The 13,069-nt window shown below is 38.8% G+C and overlaps 1 protein-coding gene across 1 annotated transcript in view; it reads right to left on the reverse strand.

Moving 5' to 3' along the window:
- SGCG (sarcoglycan gamma) overlaps positions 1-8,174 on the reverse strand; it is a 125,568-nt gene extending 117,394 nt beyond the window's left edge. The window contains exon 1 of the mRNA XM_071553955.1: positions 8,067-8,174. The gene's annotated coding sequence lies outside the window, so the exon portion shown is untranslated. The remainder of the gene's footprint in view (positions 1-8,066) is intronic.
- Positions 8,175-13,069: the final 4,895 nt, after the last annotated feature.

Here is a 13,069-nt window from a genome sequence, read left to right on the forward strand (position 1 = left end):
CCACAGAATGAAAGAGAATTAAAAAAATAAATGGTTACCTATTGCCTATGCATATGTTTTTATTGCATTTCCAGAAACTGAAGGGCTTTATAAAGAAAAACCACTTTGAACTGCTTCCTTTACCAATAAATTCCTGACGACTTCAGATTCCAAAATTTACAAGATTACAGTTAAAAAAGGGGAAGAATACCAATATATAGAATATATTTGTGTTTATACACATAAATACTATTTCACAATGTTGTCCCCGAAATCATGGCTCTTATTTACAGTAAAATTTTATTATGCATCAAATTAATGTACATCAAATTAATGTGCATATTTTGCTGTTGAAAATGCCCAAGAAGTATCATTTTGGCATCAGAAAATCAGAGTGTATTTCACATCAGGATTGGGGAAAAAATCAACATGAATGTGTGTCTATCTCTCAGCAAAGCTGTACTCTGTCAGTGCAAGACTTTTTCAGCGGACTAAAAAAAGATGGTATTTTTAGGTGCCTTAGAGTATTTGAGGCACCTACACGAAGCTACCAAATGTGGAAGATGTCTGTCCTTTTACAGTAACCGCTACTGGCCAGATAAGACACTGTAGGGCCCAGATACCAAACTTTAGTCAACTGAACTGTGCCTTGATTGTCTAGTTTTAAAGAAGCCTTGGAACTCGTCTTGAAATTTCTATCAGCTGCAAACACAAGCAGAGTATTTAACAAACATGCATATTGACAATTATATTGTTCCTCTGGTAAATAAGAAGAAGCTGACAGGAAGGTTATTTTCTCAGGAAGAACACTATTGGAGATCAAGCCCAAAGACTCTGTGTTTGTGTGATAATCCTTGAATCTTACCAAAGGTCTCAATACTTCATAATTGGATTCAAACTTCCTTCAGAGTAAGTTAACAATTTACAGGAAGGATCCTGTTTGTGCAGACAATTGCACTAGCTGAGAAATACCTTGATATTTGACAAGAAGTTTCAGTAGGATCTTTATCCCTATAAAAATCTGCCTATGGGAGACAAATAAAAAACATTTGTAGCTTCCTAAGCCCCTGCAAATAATTTCGGTTCAATTGACACAACTCCAGTAAGAGATGGAAAAACCACAAAGTAGCTCAACCTGCCAAGACAAATTCAAGTGCCAAGGAGTAATCTTCTGCTAGCTACTAAATCTATATTATCTTTTAAAATGTTTTGTCACATGAATAAAAATATAATTGCCAGGGAAAATAAGTGAATAGCAGATATAGCTGCAAGATAAGCTTGTAGTGAAGTCATCCAAAACTATACTCCTATAGCTTGACTAAATTTTCCAAAAGCTTTCGGAGCTGCAATTTAAACAAGAACAGGATTTACATGCAGCTATAAAAATTATTTTAGTGTAGTCACTTGTGCTGTTAATTAGGAATTTCTGCACACTGTGCAAAACGACTCTTTGAGTCCGTACTCATCATTTACACAGTGAGCTGGAAGCTGCAGTATTCATGGGAAAGAGACTGACCCTGATCAGAGATTATACCTGAAAATGACAGTACAATCAATAAACTCTAATGATGGATAGATGAGAAGCAGATTTCACAGATGGCCTCAATTCTCAGATATGTGCATGAGGAGCTGATTTCTGGACAGGTGTGGACCTTGAAGTAAGCATGCCAGCCAAGAGCGGATGCAGCAAATATCTGCTGGAAACATGGGCTGGAAAAATGAGAAAAATTTTCAGCACTTGTTCATCAGCTTGATGATAGAACCAAAGAAAACACATGAATCAGCATGCATGTCCAAAAATTAATACCTGGCAATGCAATATCTTTAATCAGTTTTGCATTCATCACAGATAAAGGTCTGGCATGCTTAAAGACATACGTGCAGACATGGGTGCCAAGCATATAAGAAAACTGAGATGAGAATTTACTTGCAAGCTTAGGTACACTTGCATTTTTTGCTTGAATGGAGTACTGAATGGCTTTGTTATTAGCATATTTTTGGACTCAGCTGAGCAAACAGTAACAATAGATGCTAGGTTTGGGTTACTGATTGAACTGGCTGTGAGTAACCTGCAATTCAGACATACCAAAAAGATCTGAATACAGATAAATATTGCCATAATTTATATATAATTTCAAAATATTCCGAAGAATTCAGTAAGTGTTGTGTAAGAGACATTGCATAATGACAGTAAAAATCCCAAATAAATGTATTAGGATACTCCTCTGTGTTTTAGATAGATTACCACAAGATAATCCCAAAACTGAGAACAGTTTAGCAATCATTAGGTTTAACTAGAAGATAATACAGAAGAGTACAGCACCATACTTAAAGAGAGGGAGGGATCTTTTCTTTTAGCATAGATATTTGTCTCGGAATTAAGATCAACCTTCACCTAAGGGAATAAGAAAGCAATGATCTCTACATGCTTCCTGTATTGCTGAAATGCTAGTATTCAAAACAATAAAATCTATCCCTATTCTTATGAAAAAAAGTCTCTAAGCAGGAATTAGGAAGACAAGGTGCAAGCTGGACAAAGAGCAGAATCATACATATATCCTAATTATAGAGTATTAAGAATCCAACAACCCATGCTGATGGGTTACTGCAGTCACTTCAGAAGCAGTATAATGACTTGTCCTAAAAAGGCAGGCCTAATGAGACTGCTACAGTGCTCAGTCAAATGTGCTGTTAAGAAGATGGCATATGGTAACAAAGGGGAATTATTAAATACAATAAAAATACCTTTCTCCATAAATGTATATGGTTTCCTTGAAGCTCTCTTATTTTGGTTGGAGGACTGCTGACCTGAGTAAAGCTGACCTTGCTTTTCTTTTGAGGAGTTAGAATGCAAACTTTCAGTAGCTTCAAGTTTGCTGTTATCCTAAACATGCAATGTGCAATAGCAACATGAAACCAACTCCTTCAAATGCAGTATCTTTAATTGCATTTTAAATTTTTTAATGCATTAGAGTCAATACAGACCTGTGTAATACTGTAATATTGCTATAGCTTTCAAAGCTATGATCAGTGGCATAAAGAATTGAAGTATGCCTACAATGCTTAACCTGAAATAATCTTTCGGAACCAGGAAAGTCCTCAGTGATATCTTCAGTAAATTGTTGCAAAACTTGACTGAAATATCACAGCAATTCCACCCTTGAAAAAGCAATGATGAGCGAGTGTACTTATCCCCCAAAGCACAGGGGGGTTTTTGGCCTTTCTTAGTGGTATTTAAACCAAGTAGTATCACAGCTTAACATAGTGACTATTAAGTTCAAAGGTGTAGTAATAGATTCAGACCATCTAAATCTAATGCTGTAACTTGCTCTACATAGATTGGGCAAGAAAAAAGCATTGAATGTTCTTGAATTAAAACACAATAATTGATGAGATAATTTAATGAGACTACTGTAGAAGGCTATCTGAAGGCTACCTATCCTGGTGCATGTGAGGGTCAGCTCACTGAAACTACATCAGTAACAATAAATAAAGATAGCACACACATTTTCCCATAGCACTGTGTTTGCTGTGCCAAACAGAATTATACTGGCAGCACAATCACAATTTCCACATTAGTTGCTGCCATGCAAACACCTGCATATATTTGCACATAATTCTATGCAGATAGTTATCTCTAACTACTAATATGATTATCTTTAATAATATAATGCTACTATATGATCCCTAACCCTTTTGGGATGTACTGATGTCCAAGGCCAGGTTGGGTGGGGCATTGAAGTGCTGTGTAAAGAAATCAAGCCAAGGAAACAACACTATGTTGTGATTTTCCCATACAACATTTTTCTCAAATAATGTTGTATATCAGTATACAATTTCTCATTAAAAAATAAATATTTGGGGAAAACTGACAGAGTAAAAAAAAATCCTTGTTTCTGAAATCAAGTAAATTGCTGGGTTTAGAATAAACATATATATTCTCTTTTGTCATTTTCAGATTAATGAATGGAATTTTCAGTACACATTGTACAATTTCTTGAATCTTTTTTCCTCATAACACCTATTCTAAAAGTTATATACTGTTCTACTGCATAGAGAAATATGTTTTTACAGTAATAGACAGCAATGGTATTCCATATAAAAATCCAAATTTCACAGTTCCATTCTTAGAAAACAAATAGAAGCTCTCTCTCCAGGTTTATATAGACTTGAAGTTTTCAGAAATGTTTATAACAGATACATCCTCAGAAGTAGTGAATGCTTAATGCACAACCACAAATAAGGAAATTTTTTAGATACTTTTGTATGACTAACATACGTTGCAGTTTCCAAGAGCAATTCTTCATTTTCAGAGGCTGATACATGTTACGTGACTTAACAGCAATATTGACAAATATATTAATATGGAACGTCACAGTGAGTCTCTTCACTGAAGTGGAAAAAATAATGAGATGTTCAGAATCACTCTGTTAAATCTGAGCCTCCACATATTAGCAGAAAGCAAGTAAATTTAACATCAAATTTAACATAATGGAAATTTGTTAAAAGACCATAGATTGCTAAGATTTTCAGTCCCATATACCCCTAACAGAGAACCAGTTTTCTTAACACTATTTGCAGTTTTTCTCTAATGTTTTCATAAATGTGTAAAAATGTTAAACTTGCATGACCTTAGAAACTATCTAAAGCATAGTAGTTAATCAAACAGCTCAATAACTTGATATACCATTCCTCATTATTTGCTGATTAAAGTAATTTACTTTAAATAATTGTCAGAAACCAAAAAGTAAAACTAGCACTTACCTTAGTAATTTTCATGAAATTTTTGTACAGCATTTTAATTACAAATAGTATGCATGATAAGATTGCAAGACACCCTGCCCAGGAGTATTTTGACCTGACATTGAGAAAAAAGTATTTGGTTGCTCAGTGAAAACTTTTGTATTAAAAAGAATTCCTAAATCAGAAGACTCAAGAGCACTTTCTTTCCTTTAAAGCTGTGATGAAATACATACTACTGTTTTGAACATCATAATAGTTTATAGAAGACAATACTCACATTTATACTATCACATAGTACCCATGGACTGAAATCTGTAACCTGAAAACAGGTTACAATACCATATTAAGAGAGTCATTATTACCAATTAATTGACAAATTTCAAAGCTTTCTTAAGAAGGGCTCCCCTAGTCTTTTCTGATAGATACTATTTATTACTTTATTAATAATTGAAAAGGCAGTATACTTGTTACACCCAGACAGAGTATAGTTGTTACATCTGAGTATGACATTAGGCCAAGAAGATCTAGAAGCTGGAGCTTAAAATATTGGTATAGGAGTTCCATTTTGTATCAGTTTTTTGCTTCTGTAGAAACACTACACACAGTTAACTAGTTTCACCGCGATTTTATCTACTCCAACCACACCAGATGGGTATAACAATGACAGAACACATATGCTATCATAGTTTAAGAGAAGCCTGTAAATACAGCAGTACAAGGTCTGCAAGCAGAACTACAAGAAAAAAGCTGTGTAGCAACCACAGTTTTCAGGTAAAAGGAGACCTCAACTATTTCTCCAGGTATACCTTTACCCAAAATCCTCAAGGTGTACATTACCTGCAAAAGCTGGTGACTAACTTCCCACTCTTCCATATCTTAATGCCATTTCATATACCTCCCTTGCTTCACCTGACCATTTTCATCACCTGAGATTTCACACACTGTAAAAGAACGTTTGTTCAACGCACAGTTACATTTAAGCTCCTGATTTCTAACACAAGCCCAGCTTTAGATAGCAATCACTACATACAATTTGAACATGTTACCAGAATGGAAAACTTATTAGCAAACAAAGCATTTTGCTTCAGTATATTCTGAAAAGGAAAAAAATCCATATTCCTCCTCTGTGTAGCTTAAGCACCGCTGCATCAACACAACTTCTGTGAGTTTAAATGAGATACCAATATGAATAAAATTATCTCAAATACCTGTTTATGGAACTGAGCACTAAATCCATAGGCATACAAAATCTTAAATTAGACTCAACATCACTACATTAATCCATGCTTACATCTTAGTTAGTGATTTTAGAAGCAATACATTGATTTTCATCACAAAAAGTTGAAAAGTTAATCAATGAAAATTCAGAATGCCATCAACTTTTAAAGCACTACACATTTTGCTTCTATGCAAACCAAGTTTTAACTGTCATGATGTCAAGAAAAATGATAATCCCCTGTCACATCTTATCTTTTTAAGGAAGTAAGAACTACAGAACAGTTTACAATAGAAAATTGTTTCATATGTTTAATAAAATCTGCCTGTGGCATGAAAGCCCAGAGAGATATTATGTTTGAAGCTGACCATGAAAAAGAAAAAAACCCACAAAAATCCAACAAATCAGTGAACAAAACACACAAAAGAAAAGTGGGAAGCATTTCAAGTTTATACATGCCTGTGCTTCTATTTCCTCAGCCCACTCTCAGCTTAATGCAATATAAAAGTCCACGAATAAAAACCTGAGCATACATAAAGCAGACTTAGAGCTGCATTGGGTCATTAACCGTGATAGAACTTCTAAAGGAACATAACTATGTGCCTATTAAGAAAAGTCCCAGCATGAAAATCAGAAGTACAATGCCTTATCAATGTCCAACTATCTTAGGCATTACCAGCAGTAACAGACCCATTGCTAAATCTAGACCACTTCTGAATGTTCCCCTAATTTTGGTTCCAAATTTGCTGTATTATTAAACAACCAACTCCCCCAAAATCAGAACAACAAACCCCCAAACCAAAAAGCTATCCATACTCTTCTGACCTACTGCAGTTGAGCTCAGCACATTTAAGGCTTTCCTTTGGCTTTGGCAACAAATACTGTGGGATTACCTCAGTATTTGGAAATTTGGAAGTAAAACAGAACTGCAGCTGATAATTAAGGCAGACTATCCCTGATTAATCAAGGGAGTTAGTACAGAATATTCTCTGTAAGGGGAAATTGTCTCATTTGAAATGGCTTGAATCTTTTCACTCTCAGGCAGTTTACAATGTACACTTCTTTGTTCAGGCTGGTAAGGTGGGAGGCTTCTGAAGGGACAGATTTTTTGATTAGTTGTTTTTCTTTGAAGGGGTTCAGTGTAGTTTTTTACACTCTGTAGTAAAGGTACCCAGAACCTCTGTGTGGCACTCTATTCACTTTTTATTCCTTAAACGATTTCAGAAGAACTAAGCAAACTATATGAATCTGACTTACTGTTCTATGAGCAAATGGAAAAGAATATAATTGTGACACATTTAAAGTGGGATTTAATCTCCAACAGTGTTAATGATGATCCATATACTTTATTAAAAGTTTATGCTTAATCCACAAATGTTCAATTATAAAGCCCCAACAAAGTGAGATTCAAAAAGAACAGCAGTAGTATTTACAGTTATGTCATACAACACAACTAACATACTGAAATCTCAGGTGTGCTGCTGTGCATTTAAGTCTGGTAAGACTTTGCTGTTTGTTTTTCCTAGAGATAACCAAACTGACACAACGAGGTAAGCAAATTTCACGGAATAACATGCAGCCATTAAAGATGCCAACATTACACCTCTACTGATACTTAATCCTACTTCTTTGTAACAAACAGCAACTAAACACCCAAGAATGACACAAGTTCAGCCAAGAGCTGGCAGCACCGCTCCAGCCGTGCGAGGAAAAGGTGCGGCACCCACTGCCCGAGGCAACAGCGAGAGGCTGCGCCCCCTTCTCCGCGCTCACCTCCCGCGGCATCCTCTCCCCATCCTCTCTACCTCACCTCGCCGGAAACTTTCTGCCGGCCGCGTACGGCCGCTGACACCGCCGTCGAGCCGCTGGGACAGCGGGATGCCAGAGCCACTTCCCAGCCGCACCCGCGGCGGGAGAAGCATATTCTCAGGGACCCGGCTGAGGTGCCAGAGCACGAAGCGGATCTCGCCGAAACAACCCGATGTGCAACCTACACGGAGACCTGTGTCCCGCCTTCCTCCTCTACCCCTCGGCTGGCAGCGGGGGCACAACTTTCCAGGTGACGCTCGCCCTCTCCCGGCACGTGAGGCGTGTCGGGTCGGACCGGGCAGGCGTGCGGGGCAGTTACCTGATGTCCCCGCTCGGCTGCAGGGCAGGGCAGAGTCCCCGCGGTCCCCTTCATGCCCAAGGGGCTGCCGAGCCCGCCCTGAGGCACACGTCTTCATCCAGCTGCCTCCCCGCGGGGCTGCGCCTCCTTCCCTCGCCCTGGCGGGGCGGCAGGTGCGGAGGGAGAGCCGCTTTCGCGGTCTCGCCGGCGCGGCAGGGAGGGAAGGAGGAACGGAGGGCGACAGGGATGAAGAGGAGGAGGAGATGCCGAGGAGGGGGCGGGAGGCAAGCTGCGCCCTCCCTGTCTCCGCCCCAGCCGCCGAGCGGACACACAGCGGCCGGGGAGCGGCCAGGAGCAGCTGCGATGGCGGCACTGTCGCCCCGCAATGGGAGGTGCGAGGGCTCCCTCCGAGCGCCGCCGCGCCGAGGCTTGACGGTGTCTGCCCGGCTTTGCAGGTCGGGCAGGGCAGGGCAGGACGGGGTAGGGGCAGGGGCAGAGGCAAGGGCAGGGCAGGGCGCGGCGCGGCGCGGCGCAGGCAGTGCCTCTGGAGGGCGCCTCCATCCCGCCTGTCGCTTCGACAGAGCGCCCCTGCACACGATGCGGGGCTGGAGTTTGGGACCGTGGCGGGGTTCACAGTGGGAGGTAAACAGGGAAACTGACCGTGGCAGAGAAGAAAGGTGATGTGCAGATTGGGAATTTGAATGATACATGCATTTTTCTGACAAATTTTAGGTGATCATAAAGGCAGAGAGGAGTGAATACCAATGCTGTATCTGAAGAGGAGAAAGGAGTAGAAAAGGGTTGTCGGGCAACAAGGGGCAAAATGTATTCTGTAAGTGGGCAAGGGCAGGGTTTTGGAAGGTGAAGAGACTGAGGAAGTAAGTGGTTTGGTGAACTCAAAATTTTACTGGGCTTGTCTGGAAATACATGTGAAACTGAGATGATTGGTATGGAGAAGAAGTTTGACAGCCTTTTCCTGGAGGTTAGAAAAATGAGCTGTTGAGGAAGCGATTTTAACTTAAAAGGGATTTTAATTAGGGAAAATACACATACATGAGCACGTTTGACATGTAGGAAATAAGCACTGCAGGAATTGCTGGACAAGAGGGAACTCTGAGATAATCAGTCACAGCTTGAAAGAGCTAGTGCATCTGAGCACCACACACAAAGTATTCATCTGAAAGGAGTGGGAGTATTGGTTCTATATGGAATAGAAATTACACTGTCCAGAAACTTTTTCTGTAAGAATTGTGCAGTGTATCTTGTTGTTTTCCGGCAAATCATGCCATCCCACATGGGTAGTGGAGGGTTGGATTCAAGCTTTCCAGACTCAACTCACCGTTACAACTAGTGTAGCAAAGTGGACCTGACCATCCAGGATTAGCTATAAAAGCAGTATTTCCTACTGACTTGATATCATCCTACTCCTTGGACAACTGAATTGAGCTTTTGCTTTTAGCCAACCCAATTTGAAGCATGTATGGTCATGTAGATTCAGTGCCTTTTAGTGTTTAGTGGTGGGAAGGAAAGAAGTCCATGCTGCTGAACTGAACTGCCCATGAATGTCTACTGTCCCCCAAGTGGAAAGTGATAGAGATACAAGACAGGATACACACTGGGATACGTGGAACTGAAGCAGAAACTACTGTGTTTGCACTGAAGTGTGTCATTGAAATACTTGCTGCATAAATGAGAGAGGAATATTAAATTCATCTCTTCATCCAGGTGACGATTTATGTGTCAAATAACCCTTCCTCTGTTGACTTCCTGCAACTTTTTGGCATGACCTACAGCAATGTAAAGTGTTTGGTTTTTAAAGTCACAGTCTCATTCTGCCCTATTCTAACCCTTTTTATCTCAGCTATTATGGTACAACTGTAGTGAACTGTAGTAAACCTGTGTCTAGCACAAGCCTTGTGTTTCTTTACAAAAAAAAAAAAAGGCAAAGTATTGTAGGCACAGGCTAGCCAGGGTATAGGTTGGATTTAGATTTAAAAATAAAATTAAAAAAAAAGGACAAAGCTAGACTGCTTTAGTGTAGGACTATGTAATCCATATCTTTCCCTTTGGTTTTCTGTCTTCATTTTTCTTCCTGCCCTTTATTGTGCAGAATCTTTCTTTCTTCTTAGGGCTCATCAATCCTACCACTGTACTAATGTCTAAAAATAATTTTACATATTTTGTATGTATAGAAATTTTTATAGAAGTTATTACTAGAGATCTAGAGGATGGTCCTTCAATAGCCATCTCTTTGCATAAAAACGGTGTGCCAGTCTGGACTTTCAGGTGCTGTGGTAGTATTGGTGAAAATAATGATAGTTATTAATAAATACTTAGCTGTTTCTCATAAGAGTAGGAATGTGAGTTATCTTTGGAGCTGTTGCTCAGGACTGGTTAAAATTCTGTATATATGAAAGAAGGTGAGTTCAGCATTTTAAAGTTACTTCTGAGCTATATTGTCTCTGGGGTTTTTTTGGTGGTTATTATAAAGATACGTAGCTAATCAGGAAATCTTTTGTGAAAGGCTTCTCTCAGAGGTGCTGTTTTCTACCAGTTTGTATTCTGTGTAACAAATCTCCTTTACTCCCTTGAACTGTTATGTGTCTGAATTTGAGATACTGAACTGCAAATTATTTTCCTGGGTATACTAGCAAGTTAAATCAAAATCAGTGGAAAATTCAGTCACTTTCTTAAAAGTATGTATCTGCTGACATACCATAATGTATATGGATTTCCAATAAAAAATATTATTTCAAAAATTATTGGTACAAGTAAAATGATCACAGTATGTTTTAATCACCGTGGTAGCATTAGAATTTGATATGTTGATCACCTAGATTCAAAGATGATAATAACTTGTGAGTAAGAATCTATTCCATTTAAAATGTAATGCTGCATTATTGATAACAGCTATAAAATCTCTAGAGAAAACACATTTATTTTGAGTGGCTGTGTATTCACTTCTTTTTGAAGACAAATTGCTTGTATCATGGAATAAGCAATGAGTGAGATATTAACGCAAAGATATTTGATTTTGTAAGGAACTGGCTAATGTGGATCGGTTCAATTTTGTGGCATCTATACCAATGTGGAGACAGTTCATCTTCTCCTACCTCGCCTGTCCCTATCCCCCATCCAGCCCTCATTGTCTGTGTTGCTTATGTCTTTTTTTGGATTCCTACTCAGCTATAATAGAAGCCAAACAACTTTTCCAATGAAGAAATTCAAGGTCAAAGTTGGGAGCAGCTTATACTCACAGCATGTATTCAGCTGGCTCATAGCAGCTTACTCATCATTCTCCAACGATGCAGCCTTTGTGTTTTGGTACGACTTCTCACTGTTCTGTCATGTACTATGTAGCTGTTAATCTGCCAACATAGCCCTACCTTTCAGAAATTGCATACTGGACTGTGAAATAGCTGTCTTGTTTCTGGGAAATCTCTGTGGCTCATGCTACATATTGAATAGAGTTGTTTGAGCACTCAAAAAAAAAACAAACCCTAAACACTCCAAAACCAAATGGGGGAACCCCTCTGCAAACCCAACAAAATAAAATGCTAACAACAAAACCAACAAAACCCCTAGAGTTTCTAATGATTTCAAGATTTATGTCTGAGTAATCAGCTTTCTTCTGTGAAAAAAATCTTAGGTGGTTCTATGAGGCTATCTCACTGGACACCATCAAAACTGTGTAAGCTCAAGGTCCAAAAAATGCAAAGTGGTCTACCAGAAGATTAAAGGATGCAACAACTGTCCTGTGGCTATGTACGATCACCTGTTTTTATTGTGAGGACCTATATAAAACATAAAGCAAGCCCTTGATTGCATGCTATCCCCTTCAAGAAAGAGCTTTATCAGAGCTTCATGGTTAGGTATCAGTAATAGCTCCCGTCTTGGAGTCTAAGGTTAGGATGATGAAGTGTTTCTTCAAATTCAGACCCAGAGTCCATGCAAAGGGCCCAGCCTCAATTTAAGCTCAGAGGACTGTAACCCATGGGCAAGCTTTAGAAGTACACTGTGCTTATTATGTACCAGAGATCCTGAGGAATGTAGAAATTCATACATCCTCCTCTTCAGTGTTTCTGTTGCCCGTTTTGTTTCTTATACAGCATCTGGAAGTCCTGATGGTCTATCAAATTTGTTTACACACTTTGTACAGACTACAATAAAACAGCGCATCCTGAGCATTCTGGGGAATGCTACGGAAGATTCCTCTCTAGTCCTGTTCATTCTAGAGGAACTTAGGCAATAATTTGAGGATTCATTTGCAAACTGAGATTTGCAGCATTTTCTGGCACCTTGTCCAATGAGGGTTCCCAATGTGTAGGTACTGGTCATTCCAAGACTTCTTGCAATGCAAAACTACTAGGTCCAACCAAGAGGAAACCCAGGCAGGATATTTTCCTTGGTGTTTGCTCCTGGCAGACAGTTCTTTGAATGCCTTCCTTGTCTCTGTTTTCCTATTCATCCCTCTTAAACTTTTTTCCTCTTATATTTGAATGTACACTTTCAAAGACTTCTTCCTTCAATGCAATTTTACTGTAATTAATTTAGGCTACACATTTTGCTTGTCTTTTTGTACCCTTTAGATCTGACTAATATGAATGCACTGTTAGCAGAGCGAATACTGTTCTCATTTCTACCAGTTCTACCACTTTATATTGTTTTCTTCTCAGTTGCTATTTTATCTTTTTCCTTTTCCTCTATCTTTGGAGAAATGGATTATCTAATTAGATATTAAATGCCGTATTGCAGTTCTAAATAAGGAATTATTCATTAGAAATAACCTTTTATTATGACACATTTTGTCACAAGATGTGTCTTGTAGGTCAGACCTTGTCTGTAAGTTAAATTTTTAACATTTTCAAATTTTTAATTATTTTTTAAATTCTACCTGCTTAAGCAAAATCAGCCAGTGATACAATGTAGTTGGATAAGTGTTTTGGTAGTGTCGTGATGAGGGTGGTTCATAAACATGAAAGTGCTATTGTAAAGCAATTGCAGGGTGGCAATTGCTTGAAAAA

Source organism: Pithys albifrons, chromosome 1, assembly GCF_047495875.1.
Source record: "Pithys albifrons albifrons isolate INPA30051 chromosome 1, PitAlb_v1, whole genome shotgun sequence".
In the NCBI taxonomy this organism is placed as follows: domain Eukaryota; kingdom Metazoa; phylum Chordata; class Aves; order Passeriformes; family Thamnophilidae; genus Pithys; species Pithys albifrons.